Here is a 19,295-nt window from a genome sequence, read left to right on the forward strand (position 1 = left end):
TTCTTTGTGCATTAAGCACCTATAACTGTTGAGAGGCATTCAATGTTCTTCCTTTAAAACAAAAACAAATCAGAAGCACATGGCACTTCCCACCTGGATTCTCAGGGCTCCATTAGCTGCTGTTGCTTTCAAATTATTTTGAGCAGTTGTGTAAGTCATCTTATTCACACAATTTGTGGGATAATCAACACAGAATGCAAAAAAAAGGAAAATTGTTCCAGTTTTACCGAATAACGAAGCTTGATAGCATCACAGACCAGAACTGAACACATGCTGTTCTTTCCTCTTAAATAGGGAGAGGATAATACCCCACCCTTCTCTCTAATATCTTCACTTCTTCAAAAAGGTCCTGGAAATTATAGTTTAGTGTAGTGCTGAAAATTACACAATCAGATGATCCAGGTTAAAGAAAGGGTCTTATTTACTGTCTTGTTTCCTAGGAGAATAGCCAGAGGGGTGTTTTGTAGGAACCCATAAGCACTTCTTCTTTGGCCCCAACAATTAATCCTCTATTTTGCACGCTCAGAGAATCAGTTATCAGTTTTATGAAACAATGCAAGGTAAGGGCAGTGTCTGCCATTAAATGTTTTAGTCCCCTTTTGTGGGGTGGCCACAATCACAATTCATGCCCTGTTAATTGTCCTTTTGCAAAAAAGGGTTTGCGTTTACCTGTTTTAAACTTACTGTTTGGCTGGTTTTAGGGCAAACTAAAAAAGGTAATCAATTACTTTGTCAGAAAACCGGAACGGAGGCCTTACCTAACCAGTTCCCTGATTCCTCAGACAGATCTCACCCTAACCCTAATATTCCTTTTCAATGGGGTCTGATGTGATGCATCCATAATTGTGTGCCAAGCAATTGCAATCTGGTCCATGAAAAGTGTTAGTCCTTGCAGTGTCTCCAATTTAATATTAAGAGCATAGCAGCTGAGTAGCTGGCACTAATAAGAGTTCTGGCGTTCCTGAAATCATTCCCCATCTGTGTTTGAGTGCTCAGTTGGGGGAAGAAAAGATCCCAGATTAATGCAGGGGGGAAAGGAGACTTTATAAGTGGAATATCGTTTTTAACTTTCCTGCAAGCACTCAAGATAAGCAAATTCTTGGAATGTTAATGGATGTTGTTTGAGGGAGGGGATTCACCGAACTGGATTTGAAGTGGACTTACAAAATTGTGACTTTTTTTTAGCGCTGCCTTCGCCTGTCTTATTAGCAAGACTTTTTATTTTTTTAATTAGTTAAACTTTACTGCTGTAAGATCAAAATATGGGGGGAATTCATATATTAATTCATGTATTTATGCCCTGCCTTTCTTTTCTCAGCGCAGCCTTGTAATCTGCCAGACCTGTGAAGGAGAAGCCCAGGCTGGGTCTTGCGCCTGTCCTAGGACAGGAACCCATTTCCTACATTCAAAGTCCACCGTGCTGGTTACTCCATGACAGAAACCCACAAACTGAGCCATATGGGGTATAGTGGATGAAGGAGCAAAGTCAAGCTGCCTCCTTCCAGGTCTTAATTATATAGCACTTGCTATATATGCAATTGCAGATGAAGTCTTTAAAACATATTTCTTTTCATTGTTTCAAAATCACTACAGCTTTGCTCCAAAACACAGACAACCTCCACCTTCCAGGCCTACTGACTTTGTAGATAGCAATTCCCATCATCCCCTGTAACCCATCTGATTTGGAAGACGCCAAGTCTGTCTGATGACTGGTGGAGTGTCTTCATCAAAATGTCTAGATAATCTTCTAAGCCTTCTATACAGTGGTGCTTGAACCATTTAGAATTTTCAATATTTCTGCATAAAAATGATCTAATACATGATCTTTTCTCTGCCCGCCTAAAACTAGATAGAGTCCACACCACCAATGATCAAAAATTGTATTTGTCCATGCATTTATTGAGGAAAATGATCTGAAGCTACATATTTGTGTGTTGCAAAAGTAGGCAAATCTTTGCTTTCAGTAACAGATGTGTCCGCCTTAGGTAGCAGTAACTACAACTAAACGTTCCGTGTTTTAGGTCACTTGTATGCAGAAATGTTGAAAATTGAAAATTCAAGGGAGTTTGCAACTTTTCCACACCACTGCAGCCCAAAACAGATCTCTGCACGAAGAACAGGCAGCCCAGTAAGAAGGAAATTGCCCTCCATCGTAGTGGGGGGGGGGCAATTGGATTTTCTCCTGTTCCTTCCCAAAGGATGGTGTGAGGCAAGCTTGAAACCTTCTCTGTAAATCTTGGTGGGTAAAAATTAACCAGGCCCTCTTTTTAAAGGAGGCTGGGAGACCCAGTGCTGCTCACTAATTGCGGAGCGCACGTTGTGTTCTTGAGGACATACGCACAAGCGAATTGCTTTTCCCACATTATTTAAAGCTTCCATGCTGCTCCAAACAGCTGGCTTCTTCCATTCCATAGTAACAGAGCTCTGGGTTTCTGTTCCTTGCTAAAAGCACAAGTGGCAGAGACTATGAAATGCTAAGATGGTTGAGATCTCTGGCTAAATTTTATTTCAGACTCAGACTCGGTGCTCGCTTTATACGTTCCCTTGAGCCATAATGTTCTTTGTTAAGTTTTGACATATTGTAATGAGAACTCCAGCAGTACGGTTTCATACAACATATGACTCTGGCAATTTTACTTAAGATGCTCTCCTGTCCTAGGCACCTCAGTGGGAAGGTGAAGTTTGATATACTGGGCGCCAATGGCCAGGGAGGAATGGTTGAAGAAATAATTCCTTCAGGAACAGGGGACTGACCAGTGCTGGAAAAGCGCTCTTTTTTAAAATAGTAATTTTATTAAAGGTTGCAATTACAAAGGTAAGCTACTACAAACTAAAAAAGAAGAAATGGAAGGTGCAGAAAAGAAAAAATGTAGAAATAGAAAAGATAAAAAAGAACATGGTAAAAAAGAATATATATATATATATATATATATATATATATATATATATATATATATATATATATATATATATATATATATATATATATATATATATATATATGACTTCTCCCTTTATCACAAATATAAACAAATTTAGTAATTTATCACCTCCTCTTAGAAGACAACAAATGATCTCTTCTTTCCATATTCCATCTCTTTAAAAAAAATAGGCAAAGCTTTCCCTGTCTAGTCACATCCGACTCTCGGGGGCAAGGGTCTTCTCTGTGTCCCAGTTGAGGGAGCCAGCGTTGTCCAAAGATGCTTCCATGGCCATGTGGCCGGCTGAGGCACATGGGACGCCCTTAGCTTCCCACTGAAGGAGTGCCTGTTTATCTACTCATATTTACATGCTTTCAAACTGCTAGGTGGGCAGCGGCTGGGGCAAGAACAGATGCTCAACCACCATTCAGTATTTGGGTCTCAAACTGCCAACCTCCTGGCTGGCAAAGCCCACATCTCCACCACTTAGGCCACTGTGGCCCACATATCCCATCTCTAAGCTCTAAACAAATCCACAAAGCCCCATCATTTCAGTCCTGCCAGCAAAAGTTGATTAAAGATTACCAGACATAATGGCACATCTACTTTAACCTTGATCAAATAAACCAGCTTTGTATTCCTTCCTTTTACTTCTAACTTCTTAATCTTTATTCCATCAAATAATGTTGTAGAGTTTGATTTCTTTTTATTTTTTCTTTTCCCTTCCTAAAAGATTCTTCAAAATTTTAACAAATCTCTTTTGTAAATCTAAGATAGGAAAATAATCCAGTAAGTTTTCCAATAAACTCTTTGGTGTATTGTTTATACGTGCCTTTTAATTATTAAAAGATCAGCCAGTTTCTTTTGTATGTTCAGTGAATCTTATTCCATATCATTCTTGTAGCCTGTCATTTATTTGTTACATCATCTTTCAACTCAGTCTTGATCTTGTCAGGTAAAACTTCTTCGATAACATCTTTTAGATGTCTTCCCACATAGGCAGGTGTCACTGTTGACACTATTAATTTCTGAATCCATTCTTCCAAAATATCCTTCATTGTGTCTAATGTTAGCATATGTTGCTCCAGTCTGTAATTATTAGTTGAGTTTGTGTTCTTTAATTGCAATCTTTAGTTCCCTCTAATATCCAATTTTTAAAATATTTTTATACATTTTTAAAATGTGTGTGCGTGCGTGTATTTAAAAATCAAAACAAAAGCACTTTCCCATAAGTATTCCTTATAAATAATTCCAAAATCTTAATTCAAATTTATCCGGACCCTTAGTCTAATCACCCATTTGCTGTTTATCCCCCCCCCCTCCATACGTTCTTAAATTTGTACTTAAAAATCTCTTTTGCTAAGAATTTATTTATTATCATTTATTAAATTTCTACACAGCCCATTTCACCTAAGTGACTTTGGGGAGTTTATAACAAGGCTTGGAGGGAAGCTTAGCACTTGCTGTCAGTACAAAGGTTCTTAATAGCTGAAAAGCAGGTGAACTTAGCAACCTTTCTAAGGCGCCGACCATGACTTGAGCAAGTTGGCTCATCGCCCAGAGCTCCAGGGAAGAGGCTGCTATCTTGTGATCCCCTCACAGGCATTTATGGGCAATCCCAAGTCCAGAGAGTTCTTGTCTAGAGAGGTTCAAAGAGTGGCCTACTCAGGGACTCTCCGTTCCTCACCGTGGTCGTGTTTGGTGGCACTCTCTTCGGCCTGCCCTTTCTTTCTCCAGGTGTCCCAACGTGGCTCTTTTTAGGCTTCTCTAACCTTCCCTTTACGTTTCTTATATGGATATCCCCAACTAAATTGCTTTGACACACCCCACAGAAGAGGCTCCAGTGCTAGATAGTATCAAGAGATGACTTCACGATACCATGTCAAATATCTTCATAATGAAGCTCTCATGACAGCACTTCTGCTTCCAAACACCCAATCTCTGTCTTGGCTAGCTTTCGGCCACGGGAGTTACACCCAGAGGGTCCTAATGAGCCTCTTCAAAGCAGCATCACTTTTGTAGGTAACTGAAATAGCGAGTCATGCTTGAGACACAGAGTTTCCCTCATGCTCCTACGCCGGCCATGTCGGAGGGCCCTTCTGAGATTCAATTCCAAGAAGCCTGGAGAGCAGCAGAAGGCTATTGTTAAGTCCCCTTTGAAATGAGGTCCTGCATCAAATTCCACACAAGGCACCAGCAGCGATGGGGCAACTCATCACGGCCATTTGCAAGAGAAGGTCTGACTCCACACTTTGCTCTGTCCAGCACTCACCAAAAAGGAGGCTCAGAACAAGTTGTTTGGCTTGGGACATAGTTGTTACCTGTGATAACAATTTAAGCAATAAACCGTATTTTTAAAAATACATTGAAAGGAAGATCTCATTTGAATGGAAATATGTATCAGTTATTATCCCCAAGCTGTCCTTAGGAAAGCATGCTACAGCAGGGTTTAAATACAGGAACTATAGGGGAAGGAATTATTCTTAACAAAACTTCTAAAACCTATGCCTGAATTAATAGTATGTGTCAAAGTGCTACTGTTGAGCCCTTTTTCACATGTGGCGTGTATGATGGAGTTCTTGGGATTGTACCATTTCAGCTGGCAGATCAGGTGGGGAAGAAATTAATGTCAATGAGGAACATGTGAACCCATCTACAGGGTTAGCTGCATGTCAAAGGGGGCATTTCCTTGGAAGCTTGGAATTGTTTCTGTTAGGCTACAACAATATCTTCTCTCTCACACCTCAACTATGGACAAGCAACAACCAAGAGACCCAAGAGGGCAGATTCAGATTGCACTTAGCTGGCTTCGTTTAGTTTTGGAAGGATAGAAAATGTAGAATAGAATAAGGAACAGAAAAGAGGAGAGGAGAACAGAACAGAATAGAACAGAATACTTAATTGGCCATGTGTGATTGAACACACACACAATTTGTCTTGGGTGCCTAAGCTCTCAGTGTAGAGAATCCTCAACTTACGACCACAATTGAGCTCAAAATTTATGTTGCTAAGTGAAACATTTGTTCTGAATTTTGCCACATTTTAAGACTTTTCTTGACAGTTGTTAAATGAATCACTGCAATTGTTAAGGACTACCTGTACATACAAACAACAATTTATTATAATCCAATAGTAGAAGATAGTAGGAAAGATGAGAAGATAACAGTAATACAGCCCTAATACTTGGGTAAAATATCTTTAGACTGTGAGAATTAGGTGTTCAGCAGAATTATGACATGGAGGGAGGGGGGGACTGCTTTATGCCTGGTTGTTTTGGCATGCAATGCTCTATGGTGGAGTCCCAAGGAAAGGAGTTGAAACAGCTTATGTCCAGGAGGTGAGGGGTCTGCACATATTTTCTCAGCCCTCTTTTTCACCACTGCATGAAAGAATGTGCCACTTGGCTATTTCCAGGAACAACCTAGAGCCAAGCATTTAGGGGAGGGAGGGAGGGAGGGAGGGAGAGAGAGAGAGAGAGAGAGAGAGAGAGAGAGAGAGAGAGAGAGAGAGAGAGAGAGAGAGAGAGAGAGAGAGAGAGAGAGAGAGAGAGAGCGCTTATGTTGAGCATCAATGGAAGGCAGGCTTAGTGCATCAGTTGTGGTTTCTATACCCATTCATGACTTCGTTCAGCCATGAACATAACTAATGAGTAGCACTAAATTAATGCTCAATATAAGCCCATTTTGGCCCTAAATGCTTGGCTCTAGGTTGTTCCTGGAAATAGCCGAGTGGTGCATTCTTTCATTGTCAAGTCCTGAGTAGCAAGAACCTGGTCCTAATTAATTTCTTCAGTGTGATTCAGTGGCCCTTACCTTTAAAGGAAGAGGCCTTTGTTGGGATAACTAAGACTGAGGATTTCTGGGAGGTGAAACCCACACGTCTTAAAGTGGCTGAGATTGAGAAACACTGATCTAAATATTTCCCCAAGCTTTCCCAATATTTCTTCTTGGCTCAGAGTTCCTCCATCCATTTCCCATTTTTATCTTAGCCTAGCCCTTAAACATGCTCTCTTGATTAAATACTGAGGAAATGAAAGCTATTTTTAAATTTCATTGCTGCAAGGGAAACAATTTTCAGAAGTAGCCACTAATAAAGAGGGAACAACGATTTCATAATGTTGTTCATAATCACTCCCTCCCCAGACCATCTCTATTCTTAAGGAATCATTCGTCTTCTTTAATTGCAAATATTCAGCATCTGCTAGGCCTGGAAGTGGTCTCATCCAGCCAACTGTGCAGCCATTTTGCATTTGGGTTGGGTTCCTCAAAGTTAGAAGCAAGCCGCAAACAGAGGTATGGAAGAACAGCTGGATATGTATATAGTCCTTGTGATTTTCTTGGCATGGTTTTTCAGAAGTGGCTTGCCATTACCTTCTTCCTGAAGCTGAGAGAGAATGGCTGGCTCAAAGTCATCCAGCTGAGTTTGTAGTTAAGAGAGAAGTAAAACTTAGAATCTCTTGGTTTCTAACGTGGGTCTTTAAGCACCAAACTGCTTCTCAGATGTAGCTTTACTTTTAAGAAACTGGAATAACAGCCCTGCAAAAGCCCATCCAGGATTAGTTAAAATGTGGAGAGGTCTGGAGGCAGAATATTCATTTAACACCTTCACATACCTTCTTGTTGCATCAATTTGATTATTTTAATCTATTTTGTTTTCTATTGAAGTAAGCGGCCAGGTTAAATAGCAATTTGGATGAAAACCCAAACACTGAATTAAATTAGGATTCATATTAAAGCAGATTAGAATTACTTCCTTAAGATACAACATGCAAAAAGCAACTAAGATGATTAAAGGCCTGGAGACAAAAACATTTGAAGAATGATTGCAGAAATTGGGTATGGCTAGTTTAGAGAAAAGAAGGACTAGGGGTGACATGATAGCAGAATTCCAGTATTTGAGTGGCCGCCACAAAGAAGAGGGAGTCAAGTTATTCTCCAAAGCACCGGAAGGCAGAACAGGAAACAACGGATGGAAACTAAACAAGGAGAAAAGCAATCTGGAATTAAGAAAAAACTTCCTAACAGTGATTAACAAATACAATTAACCAATGGAACGGCTTGCCTGCAGACATTGTGGGTGCTTCATCACTGGAGGTTTTTAAGAAAAGACTGGACAGCCACCTGTCTGAAATGGTCTAGGGTCTCCGGCTTGAACAGTGGGCTGGACTAGAAGACCTCCAAGGTCCCTTCCAGCTCTATTCTGATTGACTGAATCCCCTTCATTCGGCCATTTCAGGTTTGAAACCTTACCACAAATTAGGGTTCTGTTCTATATTTGATTCTATTCTCTCCAAAGATTGAGCCCCCTCTAAGAAGGACCCCAGTCAAAAGGGACCCTCTGTCAATTGTTCTCCCCCCACGAAGAGGAGCGGGGTTTCCAGGGACTCATGCAGCCCACGCAGAGGCGTAGAGAAAGAACCGAAAGGAGTTTGCAAAACCTCTGCCCACCCTTAGCAGCAGGCCCTGCCTGGTGCGGCTTTTCCCTCAGTCCTTCTTATTGCCTCCTTGGGAGAGAAAACGAGAAGGCAAAGGCTTTGTAGCTCGCCCAGCCTTCACAAAGGCCTCCTGCTGGCATCCAAGGGAAAGAAGCCGGTGCTGCATTTTATGTCTTTTGCTCCGGTAATTGCACGTTTCAAGAATGGAGCTGTACCAGGGATCAACAATGCTAGCCCAAAGCGTAGCTCTCCTACGCTTCAGAGAGGGGACTTTCAAGCTATGAAAAGCAGCCCCCGGACCCAGTGGGGCAACCGATTTACAGACACAGGAATGCATTATGAGCACACAATGGTAAAGAAAGAGCTACGTATTACGCAAGTGGGAGGGAAGGTTTCAGAGGGACAGAGCAAAACACAAGAGGGATGCAGCCGGCCTCTGCATTATTTAAGAAAGCTCTGTGCCAAACCACACTAAATGAGTTTTTATAAGGACAGCGGATAAGACATTTAGCTCACAACAAAAATACTCCCAAAACATGGGGGTATTTTTCCTCCCCCAGAATACTTCCAAGAAAAAGTTGATACACAAGCAAGAAATCAAATATTTCAGCCCTGATGATTTTCCAATTAAGCATAATATAAACAAAATCCCACATTAAAATTGTTCTGCTTCTTGTACCTTATGTAAATATAAAACAAGAATGGTGCTTGAATAAACAGAACAGAATAACAAAGTTGGAAGGGACCTTGGAGGTCTTCTAGTCCAACCCCCTGCCCAAGCAGGAGACCTTACACCAGAGGTCTCCAACCTTTCTCGGTTGGCGGACTGGAGGGAATGGGAGGGGGAAGCATTTTATGCACACGCACGCACAAACGTACAAACGGGGCCGCAAGCATGTGTGACACAAATTGGGAGGTGCTAGCGTCCCCGCGTGACACTTGCGCTGCCATTTTTATTTATTTATTTATTTATTGATGGGATTTATATCCCGCCCTATCTCCCGAAGGACTCAGGGCGGCTAACAACAAAACATATAATAAGTACATAAATCAAGATAAAATGAAATTGAGAACATCAGTGCAATAAAAAAATTAGAGAATTTAAAAAATGAATTAAAAATACTAAATATAAATTAATTAAAATGCCTGTCAGTCTAGGTCAGCCTGGTGGAACAGGTGTGTTTTGAGGCCGCGGCGAAAGGATTGGAGGTTTTGGGCCATCCGAAGCTCATGGGGGGGCTGATTCCATAGGGTTGGTGCTCCCACAGAGAAGGCCCTCCCCCTGGGGGTCGCCAGCCGACATTGCCTAGCTGACGGTACCCTGAGGAGGCCTTCTCTGTGTGAGCGTACTGGACGATGGGAATTTGTTCCCGGCAGCAGATGGTCCTGCAAGTATCCCGGACCTAAGCCATGTAGGGCTTTAAAGGTAAGTACCAGCACCTTAAATCTCACCCGGAGGGCAACTGGTAGCCAATGCAGCTCACGCAGGAGGGGTGTAATATGTGAGTATCGGGGAGCTCCCATCACAACCCGTGCAGCTGCATTCTGCACCAGCTGAAGCCTCCGGGTGGTCTTCAAGGGCAGCCCCATGTAGAGAGCATTACAGTAATCAATACGGGAGGTAACGAGTGCGTGTGTGACTGTACGTAGGGCATCTCGGTCCAAAAAGGGGCGCAATTGGTATATAAGACGAATCTGTGCAAATGCCCCCCTAGCCACGGCTCCAATGTGATCTTCAAAACTGAGTCGTGAATCTAGGAGGATGCCCAGATTGCGTGCTCTATCAATGGGAGGTAACATCTCTCCTCCTATAGTCAGAGATGGAACCTCTTGGACTAAACGAGATGACGGTATGTACAGCCACTCAGTCTTGGCCGGGTTGAGTCGAAGCCTGTTTTCTCCCATCCAAATCTGTACCGCTTCCAGACAACGGGACATCATATCGAGGGCATCACTGGGTTGGTTCGGGGTGGAGATGAATAGCTGGGTATCATCAGCATATTGATGATATTTCACCCCGAAGCTACGGATGATCTCTCCCAGCGGCTTCATATAGATGTTGAACAGGAGGGGCGAGAGCACCGAACCCTGAGGGACTCCACAATTAAGAGGCCTAGGGCTCGACCTCTGCCCTCCTGCCAACACCGTCTGCGAACGGTCCGAGAGGTAGGAGGAGAACCACCGCAGAACGGTGCCTCCCACTCCCAGCCCCTCAAGCCGACGCAGTAAGATACCATGGTCGATGGTATCAAAAGCCGCTGATAGATCTAATAGGACCAGGACAGAGGAATAACCTCTATCTCGGGCCCGCCAGAGATCATTCACCAGCGCGACCAATGCCGTCTCCGTGCTGTGCCCTGGTCTGAAACCCGATTGGTACGGATCTAGATATTCGGCTTCCTCCAGGTTCAAAGGGAGCTGTCGTGCCACCACGCTCTCAACGACCTTCGCAAGGAAGCGAAGGTTGGAGACAGGACGGAAGTTGTTTAAAACAGCTGGGTCCAGTGCCGGTTTCTTGAGGAGGGGCCTTACCACCGCCTCTTTCAAGGCAGCAGGGAAGTACCCTTCACTCAGTGAGGCATTGATAACTGCTAGGAGCCAGCCTCGTGTAACCTCCCGAGATGCATAGACTAGCCAGGAGGGACACGGGTCCAACAAACATGTGGCGGCACTTAGTTTCCCCATGATCTTGTCCACTTCATCCGGAGTCACAGGATTGAACTCTTCCCAAATGTACTCGGCCAACTTCATCGTTTTCCTCTCGTTAGATACTGCCCAGTCAGAGTCCAGACCAGCCCGAATCTGAGCAATTTTGTCCACCAGATATTTACTAAATTCCAGATGGCGCTTGGACCGATTCCCACCTCCCTCTCCCACAACCCGGTCGAGTCCTTAGTTAATGCCTGGCAACAGGCTGCTTCGGAGGCGCTCGACCACGTTGTCCCTTTGCGGCCTCTGACCCGGCGCAAGTCCCGACTCGCTCCTTGGTTCTCCAAGGACCTGCGGGAGATGAAGCGCCAGAGAAGGGGCCTAGAGAGCATGGGCGCTAGCATCGCCCCATTTTTGCCACGTGGTGCCCCATTTGCGTAGCGACAGCAGCGCTGGCGTGAGTGGGAGTGAGTGTGCGCACTGTCCAGCCTGTTCTGCGGCCTAGTGGCCAGCAGGCCATGGCCCAGTAGTGGACTGCTGCCCACAGGTTGGGGACCCCTGCCTATACCATTCCGGGCAAATGGCTGCCCAGTCTCTTCTTTAAAACCTCCAGTGACAGAGCACCCACAACTTCTGGAGGCAAGCGGTTCCAATGGGCTAACTCTTCTGTTAATTGTTCGAAAGGGCAGATCCACAGGTTCTTGATGGCCAAAGTGTACTTAGAACGACCACGGAGAGAACACGAATACAACACGCTGCACCATAATGATGTTGCCTGGTTTACAAATTATAAATTTGTGTAAAGCCAGACAATTCTAATTTATTTATGTCAGTGTGATATGTGAACCCAGTCATTATGTGATTCTGTTTTGGCATTCAAACATCAAACCCTAACTGTGCTTAACATATAATTAGAACACTTATTATTTCCCATAGTTGATACCACCTTGATTGTAGTACACTGTTTCATACATTTTTTTCAAGTTGATGCTTACCCACAAAGGATTAAAACATCCACTATTTGAACAGGAGAGGAGAAATCTGTGGGAAATGATGTATGTAACTCTGGTCAAACAACAGCATTTGTTTACAAAGAGTTCCAACATTAGCAAAACAATAATAAAAACAATTAAAAGCATGCCATCCTTTAATAAAATCAACTACTAGAATTTTCTTACTCATCTGCAATCTCCAATTGGTTTGTACTTCTCTTTTATCTTATGTTTTAAGAAGCCACATGTTAAGTTTTATTATCTGAAATGGGAAAGCCCTGTTCTCTTGCAGTTCAGTTGTATCTACCAGCAAATTCTTTTAGTAAGTCCAGTAGCAAAGAAAGGCTCTTTTCTATGAGAGGGACAATGTTCAATGGAAAGTTCCATGGAAATGTCCATCTCTCCAACTGAAGCTATGAATATGAACCTTCAGTGGATGTTGCATATTCAGGGACTGAATGAAAAGTAATGCCATCAAAAGTTGCCAACAGGTGACAGCATTGATGCATTAGACTAGAAATCTGAATGTTCTGTAGCAAGGGTGACAAACTCGCAACATCACGTGACGTGTTGAGACGTATCGTGACTTTTTTGCCATTGCCGGCAATGGGGTGGGCGCGGTTTCACTACGATGCATCCGGCCTGCAGGCCGGCAGTTTGACACCCCTGTTCTATAGCAACTGTTTTTTCATTTCACCTCACAGGAAGTTGCTGTGAGAAAAGATTGTGCTGTTGTTGTTTGTAAAATAGAAGTTTGTAGTGAGCACTTCTCAGTGCACTTTCAGTAACACACGACTTAATTTTTGATTGACAAAAAAGTCCCTACCTGTGAACTTCAACAGTGAATGCAGCTTATGGTACTGACATGAGTAGTACACATCCCTGGAGTAAAAATGTAACAATGGTGAATCGGGAACATTGGATTTGTGCTTGTCCATTGTTTGCAAATGTGTAGCAAATGGAGGTAATTAAGTGGACAAGTAAATACAGGTGACAAAAGAGCTCAGTTCAAGGATTATTTCCTGCTTTATCAAAATATTCCTATTTAAACTAAAGTTCTGAAGGTAAAGGCATTACATTTCATTCAGCTGTTGTGTTTTGTATCCTCAAGCCCTTTTGGTAATAAAAGCTGATCTCTCCCTGAGGCATTTTATCCCTAGTAAGATTCTGTGACATAATGGTGGCAGATGTTTTGATTCGTTGACATCTGGATCATGGCCAGATGATAGAAGGTATTGAAGCCACAGGAACCTTGTGGGGGGGAGTGATCATGCAATATTGGAATTCAACATTATGCAAACACAAGCAATAGAACAAAATCAAACTAGTCTTAGATTTTAAGAGAACTAATTTCAATAAACTTAGAGCTTGGGAAGGATTCCATGGATGAGAATCCTCAAGTGGAAAACAACCCAAGAAGCTTGGGAAACTTTGAAAAGTGAGATCATAAAAGCCCAGTCTAGCACAATACCAATGAAAAAGAAAAATAACAGCTCTCAAAAGAAACCAGCATGGCTGCATAAAGAACTCTCTGATAAATTGAAAGATAAAAAGGACAAGTATAGAAAGTGGAAAGAGGGGCACATAACTAAGGCAGAATATCAGCCAACAGCCAGAGCCTGCAAAGATGAAGTGAGAAAAGCTAAGGCTCAAAATGAACTAAGGCTTGAGACAAAAGTCAAAAATAACAAGAAAAAAGTCAAGAAAATGATTGGTCCATTAATGGGAAAAAGTGGCAAGAAGGTGACAAGCAGCAGGGAGAAAGCAGAACTGCTTAACTCATTTTTGCATCTGTCTTTACACAAAAGGAAAAAAACCAGTCCAACCTATCAAAAACAGTACCGTAAAAAAACAGATTAGAAGCACAAGATAGATAAGTTCAAATCACCAGGACCAGATGAATCACACCCCAGGATTTTGAAGGAACTGGCAGATGTGATCTCAGAACCACTGAACTATATCTTTCAAAGATCCTGGAGCACCGGGGAACTACCAGAGGCCTGGAAAAGAGCTGATGTAGTTCCCATCTTCAAAAAAGGGGGGAAAAATGGATCCAGGAAACTACAGACTTATCAGCCTGACCTCAATACCTGGGAAGATTCTGGAAAAGATAACCAAGCAATGAATTGGCGAACACCTAGAGGCAAACAAAGTCTTACCAAAAGCCAACATGGGTTTGTCAAAAACAGATCATGCCAGACAAATCTTACTGCATTCCTTGACAGGGTGACAAAATTAGTGGACCAGAGGAATGCTGTGGATATAATTTACTTGGACTTCAGTAAGGCATTTGATAAAGTAGACCACAATTTACTACTTGATAAGATAGAAAAATGTGTGTTAGACAGCATCACCAGACAACAGATGAATTTGTAACTGGCTGACTAATCGTACTCAATGTGTAGTCCTCAGTGGAACTGCATCTACATGAAGGGAAGTATGCAGTGGAGTACCTCAAGGGTCTGTTTTAGGCCCAGTACTCTTCAATATCTTCATCAATGATTTGGATGAGGGAACTCATTGAATTTGCAAATGACACCAAGATGGCAGGAATAGCCAACACTCCAGAAGATAGGCTTAAGATACAGAAGAGTCTTGACAGACTTGAACATTGGGCACTAACACCTAACAAAATGAAATTCAATGGTGAATTTCATTTTATTAGACAATAAAAACCAAATGCACAGGTATAGTGTAGGTGGTACCTGACTCAATAGTAGTCTTAGTGGACAATCACTTCAATATGAGCCAGCAGTGTGCTACAGCTGCCAAAAAAGCCAACACAGTTCTAGGTTACATTAACAGAGGGATGGAATCAAGATGACATGAAGTGTTTTTTATACATATTTTTATTAATTTTTATAATCACAACTGCTTAATTTATCAGCAACATATTGTCTGGGTTCCAACATTTAACTTACTAATACATATTAAGTTCCTTTCTCTCTACCTCGTTTTTCTAGCCAATGATAAAAGGTATCCCATGTTCTAAAATAAACTGAGTCTTCTTTCTCTTTCATTTTCAATCTATCCATTTCTGCATTTAATTAACTCTTCCTCCGTTGGTAAATCTTCATTTTTCCAAAGTTGAGCAAATACAATTCTTGCTGCAGTTAATATATGTAAAATTAAATATATACACTTTTTCTCATAATTTCCTACAATTATGCCTAACAAAATAATTCTAGCTTATAATCTATATGTTTTTAATCATTTTCTCTAACCATGTATGTATTCTTAACCAGAATCTTTTGGCTTTAGAGCACGTCCACCAAAGATGGTAGTAAGTGCCTGGTTTCTGTTTACATTTCCAACAATTGCTTGATATATTTTTAAACATTTTTGCTAACCTCACCAGAGTTAAATGCCATCTATAAAACATTTTATATAAATTTTCTTTGTACGCTACTGCTTTTGTTATTTTAGAATTTCTTTCCCAAAGGCTTTGCCAGTTTTCTAGTTCTATGTTATGTTCAAAATTCTTTGCCCATGTTATCATTGTTTTTTTAACTTGTTCCTCTTCCATCTTTAAACTTAGCATATATTTATAGTTTCTTAATCAATTTTTCATCTGTCAGTAATATCAAATTCTGTCTGTTCTTTATAAAATCCAGATGTTTTACATCTTTTTCATATCTCATTTGAATTTGCAGATACAGTTGCAAGAAAAAGTATGTGAACCCTTTGGGATTACGTGGAGTTTTGCATGAATTGGCCATAAAATGTGCTCTAAACATCATGTAAGTCACAACAATAGAAAAACACAGTCTGCTTAAAATAATACTACACAAACATTAGCTGTTGTCATGTTTTAATTGAACATAAGATGGAAACATTCACAGTGCAGGGTGGAAAAAGTATGTGAACCCCTAGTCTAATGACTTCTCCAAGAGCTATTGGAGCCAGGAGTGAGCCAACCTTGACTCCAACCAGTGTGATGATATTGGATGTGTTGTTGACAGCTGTCCTGCCCTTTAAAAACACACACCTGTTTTGGGTTTACTGGTCTCAAGAAGCACTGTCTGATGTGAACCATGCCTCGCAGAAAAGAGCTCTCAGAAGACCTACGATCAAGAATTGTTGACTTGCATGAAGCTGGAAAGGGTTACAAAAGTATCTCCAAAAGCCTTGATGTTCATGTGTCCACGGTAAGACAGACTGTCTACAAATGGAGAAAGTTTAGCACTGTTGCTACTCTCCCTAGGCGTGGTCGTCCTGTAAAAATGACTGCAAGAGCACAGTGCATCAGTGGTGTAGCATGGGTTGTCAGCACCCGGGGCAAGGCAAATAATTTGCGCCCCCTAACCCGTGGATTTTAGCACTCGAGTCTCTTCCACTAGATTAGTTAAAGAAACCCTTACCCCCTAAGCACATGTATTGTTTGTTATGAAAATACTGATGTAATTAAAGTAAAATGCATCTAATGCGCCCCCCCAGATGTTGCGCCCGGTGCGGCCGGCCCCCCCTGCACCCCCCACGCTACGCCACTGCAGTGCATAATGCTTAATGAGGTAAAGAAGAATCCTAGAGTGTCAGCTAAAGACCTACAGAAATCTCTGGCACATGCTAACATTTTTGTTGACACATCTACAATAAGGAAAACATTAAACAAGAATGGAGTACATGCGACGACACCACGGAGGAAGCCATTGCTGTCCAAAAAAAATATTGCAGCACGTTTGAAGTTTGCAAAAGAGCACCTGGATGTTCCACAGCACTACTGGCAAAATATACTGTGGACAGATGAAACCAAAATTGAGTTGTTTGGGAAAAACACACAACACCATGTGTGGAGAAAAAAAGGGACAGCACACCAACATCAAAACCTCATCCCCACTGTAAAACATGGCGGAGGGAGCATCATGGTTTGGGGCTGCTTTGCTGCCTCAGGGCCTGGACAGATTGTTGTCATTGATGGGAAAATGAATTCCAGAGTTTATCAGGACATTTTGCAGGAAAACGTACGACCATCTGTCCGCCAACTGAAGCTCCGCAGAGGATGGTTGATGCAACAGGACAATAACCCAAAGCATACAAGTAATTCAACAAAACAATGGCTTCAACAGAACAGAATACGCCTTCTGGAGTGGTCCAGTCAGAGTCCTGACCTCAACCCGATTGAAATGCTGTGAGAGAGCGATTCACACCAGACATCCCAAGAATATTGCTACACTGAAACAGTTTTGTGAAGAGGAGTGGTCCAAAATTACTCCAGATCGTTGTGCAGGTCTGATCTGCAACTACAGGAAACGTTTGGTTGAGGTTATTGCTGCCAAAGGAGGGTCAACCAGTTATTAAATCCAAAGTTTCACATACTTTTTCCACCCTACACTGTGAATGTTTCCATCTTATGTTCAATTAAAACATGACAACAGCTAATGTTTGTGTAGTATTATTTTAAGCAGACTGTGTTTTTCTATTGTTGTGACTTACATGACGTTTAGAGCGCATTTTATGGCCAATTCATGCAAAACTCCACGTAATCCCAAAGGGTTCATATACTTTTTCTTGCAACTGTATGGCCACCATGATAGTTCAATACTCTGTTCTTCTAGTTCTTGTCTATGTTTTAATTTTCCTTCATTATTCAAAATGTCTTTATGTCACAATTTTCTCATAGTTTATTAAGTTTGGGTGAACAAATGCTTCCAATCTTGAAAGCTATCCAGGTATTTTCATATAGATTTTCGCTTTTATTTTTTCCCATTCTAGCAAAAGTACATTTCTTATGTAATTATACTGAAAATATCGGTGTGTTTTATTTTTCCATACCATAGAAAGGCATGCCATCCAAGTTGTAGGTCATGTCCTTCTAGGTATAGTAATCTTTTATCTCTCAGAGTTATCCACTCTTTTAGCCATGTTAATACAGCTGCTTGGTAGTATAAAGTCCAGTCTGGCAGTCCAAATCCTCCATTTTCTTTTGCTTCTTGAAGCATTTTCAATCTAATTCTAGCTTTTATTCCTTACCAAATAAATTTCAGTATTAATTTGTTTAGTTCATCAAAGAAGTTTTTTTCCAATTTTATAGGTATTGTTTGAAACAAAAACATATTTTTGGTAGAATATTCATCTTCACTGTTGCTTTTCTCCCCAGCATTTTTCTAAGTCTAGTTTTGTTTTAATAATTTTATGTAGTTGTCTTCTTTTATTGTTGCACATCTTGCTGTTAAGTAGATTCCCAAGTATTTAATTTTTTGACTATTTGAAGACCTGTTTTTCCCAATAATTGATTTTTTGTTTTTCTGTAAGGTTTTTAGTTATCACTTTGGTCTTTTCTCTATTTATTTTCAGACATGCCACTTCTTCAAATTCCTTTATATTTTTCATAAGCTTGTCTCAAGGGGATCTTCTAGTTCAGTGGTGGCGAACCTTTTAGAGACCGAGTGCCCAAACTGCAACCCAAACCCACTTATGTATCGTCGGGTGCCAGCTGGGCATGGCCCATTGGGTGGTTTGGCCCATTTGATGGACGTGGCCTATTGGGTGGGCGTGGCTGCAGTGGTAACGGCAGACTGAATGGGACTAAAAAGTTAAATCAATCAATTCCAACTTTGCAAGATGAGAAGTTGAAATTGATTGATTGAACCTTTTTTTTTTGCACACGGCGGCGGAGGCCTAAAGCGAAAAGGTTTTATAAAACCCAGCTGAAGGCCTAGGACTGGGGCGACAGCGCGCATGCCCACAGGCATGCCATAGGTTCGCCAGCACAGTTCTAGTATGAAGACCAAATCATCTGCAAATGTTTGTAATTTATATTTTTATCTTTTATTTCCAATTCTTTAATTTCCATATCTTCCCTAATATTTCTATTTAGTACTTCCAATGTTAATATAAATAACAATGGAGATAATGGACACCCTTGTCTTGTGCCTTTTTTAATATTGAAATTTTCTGTAAAATCTCCATTTACAATTACTTTAGCTGTTTGTCTGTAATAAATTGTTTTAATTATATTTATGAAGTTTTTTCCAAAATCCATTTCATCTAGTTGTTGAAACATAAATTGCCAATTTATGTTGTCAAAAGCCTTCTGTGCATCTAGAAATATTAAAGTCATCTGTTTCCCTGGGTGAAGTTCATAGTATTCCAAAAAGGCTAGGATCATTCTTAAGTTATTTTTTATTTCTCTTTTAGGTAGGAATCCATTTTGATCTGTATATATAAATTCAGTCAAAAATTTCTTTAGAATTTCTGCTATTATTGAGGCAAAAATTTTGTAGTCCATGTTTAATAAAGATATTGGTCTATAATTCTTTATTTGCATCAGATCTGAGTCTTCTTTGGGTATTAAAGTGA

Source organism: Vipera berus (genome assembly GCF_964194415.1).
Source record: "Vipera berus genome assembly, chromosome: 9".
Lineage (NCBI taxonomy): Eukaryota > Metazoa > Chordata > Lepidosauria > Squamata > Viperidae > Vipera > Vipera berus.